The sequence below is a fragment of the Eumetopias jubatus genome, unplaced genomic scaffold, assembly GCF_037043125.1.
Source record: "Eumetopias jubatus isolate StellerSeaLion01/CBP00866 unplaced genomic scaffold, mEumJub1_p1.0 scaffold_4, whole genome shotgun sequence".
In the NCBI taxonomy this organism is placed as follows: domain Eukaryota; kingdom Metazoa; phylum Chordata; class Mammalia; order Carnivora; family Otariidae; genus Eumetopias; species Eumetopias jubatus.
Genome location: NW_028274810.1, coordinates 146,428,152 through 146,432,426, shown reverse-complemented (window position 1 = coordinate 146,432,426; position 4,275 = coordinate 146,428,152). Strand labels below are relative to the sequence as shown.

Genomic DNA, 4,275 nt, shown 5'->3' with positions numbered 1-4,275 from the left:
CCAGAAGTATAAACCTTTCTCAGGAGACTTCTGACTCCAAGACAAGCCTTCAGAGTGAATAATAAAGATGAAGGGCGCCTGGGTGGCTCAGTCGTTAAGCGTCTGCCTTTGGCTCAGGTCATGATCCCAGGGTCCTGGGATCGAGTCCCACATCGGGCTCCCTGCTCGGCGGGGAGCCTGCTTCTCCCTCTCCCACTCCCCCTGCTTGTGTTCCTGCTCTCACTGTCTCTCTCTGTCAAATAAATAAATAAAATCTTTAAAAAATAATAATAATAATAAAGATGAAGACTGGCTATGTTACCAGGGTTACTTTTCTCGGGGCGGGGCGGGGGGCTGCCCCTCCAAGGGGATATTGCATTTTTTTATTTTTTATTTTTATTCAAATTCAATTAATTAACATATATTGTAGTATTAGTTTCAGGGTTACTTTATTTTTTTAAAGATTTTATTTATTTATTTGAGAGAGAGAGAGAGAGAGATAGTGAGAGCAGGAACACAAGCAGGGGGACTGGGAGGGGGACAAGCAGGCCTCCTGCCAATCAGGGAGCCCGATGTGGGGCTCTATCCCAGGACCCTGGGATCATGACCTGAGCCAAAGGCAGATGCTTAATGACTGAGCCACCCAGGTGCCCTTCAGGGTTACTTTATTTTTTTTTTATTTTTTTTAAAAGACTTTATTTATTTATTTAAGAGAAAGAGAATGAGATAGAGAGCACGAGAGGGAAGAGGGTCAGAGGGAGAAGCAGACTCCCTGCCGAGCAGGGAGCCCGATGCGGGACTCAATCCCAGGACCCCAGGATCATGACCTGAGCCGGAGGCAGTCGCTTAACCAACTGAGCCACCCAGGCGCCCTCAGGGTTACTTTAAACTGGAACTCCTAGATGTTAAAGACTGAATTCAACTATTAGGAAAATTATTGAATTGTACATAGGCATTTTTTTTATAATAGATATATGATGTGTAAATAGAAGATCAGTAAACATTCCTGCTTTCAGCCATGATGGACTAGGCTATACTCAACCAACTCTTTTACCAAGAACAACTAGAAAAGTTGGATAGAATTCACCACGCATTTGTTTGAAGGCATTCCAAAGCTACCAAAACTGTCAGGAATTGAGAGCCCACAGTCCTTAGTTTATGTTCCTTCCAGAGGCAGAATTGAAGAGAATGATGAGTCTAAGGAGGTGATTAGAGGAAACATTAGTAGGTTAGTGGGGAAGTGAGACAAGGAACGGAAGGCAGACAAAAAAGAGCTCGTTATCACACAATTTGCCACTCTGATTATCCAAAGCCTGAGTCCACGGGGGAAATCTGGAATACCTCATGTCTCTGAGTTCTCTCACCCAAACAGCAAGAGAACTGGAGTATGTATACTCCAACTGTACTTTATCACTCCTTCATGACCATAATACCAAAAACAGACAACAATATTACAAGAAAGAAAAATTATAGACCAACCTCTCTTAAGAACATAGATACCAAAATCCAAAACAAAATATTAGCAACCACATCTAGCTATAAGAGGATGATATATCACATCCAAGTTGGATTTATTCCAAGAATACAAGACTGGTTTATATTTGAAAATCAATCAGTGTAATTCATTCCATGAACAGAATAAAGGAGAAAATTATATAACCATTTACATAAAATGTTATTTAATGTTCAGCATGGATAGTTATTAAACATATTTTTATTTTTTAAAAGCACAAAGACTGAACAGTACACATTAATTGTCACTCAGCTAATTACCTGGCTTATTTTAAACCTTATAGTGAGACAAAATGACCATGGTAGAAGAGAGGCTTACAGTAATTATAGGATCAGGTTTTATTTTATTTTATTTTTTTTACTGAGTTACTGAATATTTATTGAGTACCTGCTGTATACCAGGCAAAAGGAACAGAAACAAACTGTCCAGAGTTACTTTTAACTGCTTCAGCAATGCCTGAGTCCTCAGCATAAAAAAAAAAAAACCCATTCTGCTGATTTAGTATCCATTCACTCTTTGATTAATCTTCATGTACAGTTTTCTCAAGTGTACTTCCAAATCTTGCATAATGCTGTAGACCATTAAATATTCCAAATACCGTCTGAAGGACTAGAGGAATCATCAGAGCTTTTATCTCTGTTTGACAAAGCAGCAGCCAGTAAAGTAAAACCCTTCCTTTTGGTGGCAGTGGAACAGTATGATACTTGACTGCCAGGCATCCATTTTTAGAAAAAGCCAAACCACAGGGATATAAAATGCCACATACTATGCCAATCAGTGAACTTCTCAGAACACAATTTTCCTGGCTTATATTGCCCAAATACAAAGCGTCCGTTACAAGGAGCTTATAAGTGACTACAGTAGACAAAAATGGAAGTGTAGTCAGTGATGCTTAGGTATTCAAAGCATCATGTTTAACCTTGAAGCAGTGTCTGAAAATGAAGTTGGCCATTATTCCAGAGAAACTAGCTGCTGTTCCAAAGAACACTGTGCCATGTATATTTAACGTCTTTTCTTTTCTAAGATACTCAAATTTTTTTTCTATGATTTCGATGACCATTGGTCTTCTGAATTCTGTATCTCCTAGAGAAAGACTGGGCTGACCATGTGTGTATGTTGCCATTCTGATGTCCTTGGGCACTTCCCCAGCTCTCACCGGCACCACACCTGCATCCTTCAAGTCAGCCCTAGCCTCACGCCAGAGCGCCGCCATTTTGGTGGCTCACATGACTCAGGATCAGGTTTTAAAGGACCTGGAGGAATCTCTTGAATGGGCGTATCTATATCAAGAGTAATGATGATGATCATAAAAGAAAATGTGTAGATCTTATAAACCAGTGAGGCAAAACCAATTCTTCAGAGGTGGCAGGTTGGAAAAGGTTGAGAGAAGGCAAGACTCAGGCCAAATGTAGGTATACTTTTGATATTGGTTAAAATAGTGCTAGATGTACATGAAGTCAGAGGATATAACTGTAAAGGCCAGCATATAGAAGCATGAACCAGAAGAAAAACCAACATATCAGTCCAGAGATGGAGAGATGGCTACCTTAAGTAATGGTCTGAGTGAAGCCTTAGATGCTAATCTAGGTAGAGGTAAGGAAGTGGAGAGTGAGTTGCTATTCCAGAAAAGCCAACTACATTGGTAGACATTCAACAGGAATGAAGTGAGTCTAGAAGAACTTTAGTTGGTGGCCAGCAGGTCAAGGGCCATTCAGGCAGCTGAGCCTACAGGGAGAGCTCTAAGGGGCAGACACTGGTGTTGGAAAGATCCAGCACTCTTCACACATTCAGTGGTGTTTATTGAGGGTCTGCCACATTGCAAGCACATTCCTTTCCCTCAATAAGGGCAACATCAGGTGGGGAGAAGCAGGCAAAGGAAAACAACAAACGTGACATAATAAGGTAAATGCAAAGTTAGAGCAACACAAAATGTATTTCATGAACACAAAAAGAGGCACCCACAACAATATAGAGCTGCACTACCCAATATGGTGGCCATTAACCACCTGTGGCTACTTAAATTTATATTAATTAAAATTACCTAAAGTTTAAAAATCAGTTCCTTAGTCCTACTAGCCACATTTCCAGTGCTCAAGAGCCATATGTGGCTAATGGCTACCACATGAGACAGTGTAAATATAGAATACTTCCACTGTTGCAGAATGTTCTAGATGGCACTAAATTCTAAGAATTCAGAGAAGGCCTTTTGATGTCTAAGGCAAGTCTTTAAAAATGCATAGAAGTTAGGCAGGTAAAAAAAATGCACATAGTAAAAAATAAGAAATGAATCTGTGGCTAAAATTAACCACATCAGAAACAACAGGTGTTGGCGAGGATGCGGAGAAAGGGGAACAGTTTTTGCACTGTTGGTGGGAATGCCAACTGGTGCAGCCACTCTGGAGAGCAGTAAGGAAGTTCCTCAAAAAGTTCAAAATAGATCCAGCAATTGCACTACTAGATATTTACCCAAGGGATGCAGAAATACAGATTCAAAGGGGCACATGCACCCCGAAGTTTGTAGCAGCATTATCAACAATAGCCAAATTATGGAGACAGCCCAAATGCCCGTCAATTGATGAATGGATAAAGAAGATGTGGTGTATATATACAATGGAATATTACTCAGCCATCAAAAAAATGATATCTTGCAATTTGCAACAGCATGGATGGAGCTAGAGTGAAATAAGTGACTTATTCGGAGAAAGACAAACACCGTATCATCTCACTCATAGGTGGAATTTAAGAAAGAAAACAGATGAACATATGGGAAGGTGGTGGGGGGA

At 40.3% G+C, this 4,275-nt stretch overlaps 1 pseudogene; it reads right to left on the bottom strand.

Annotated features, from left to right (window-relative positions):
- Positions 1-2,012: 2,012 nt before the first annotated feature.
- On the bottom strand, positions 2,013-2,705 carry LOC114216060 (complex I assembly factor TMEM126B, mitochondrial pseudogene; annotated as a pseudogene).
- Positions 2,706-4,275: the final 1,570 nt, after the last annotated feature.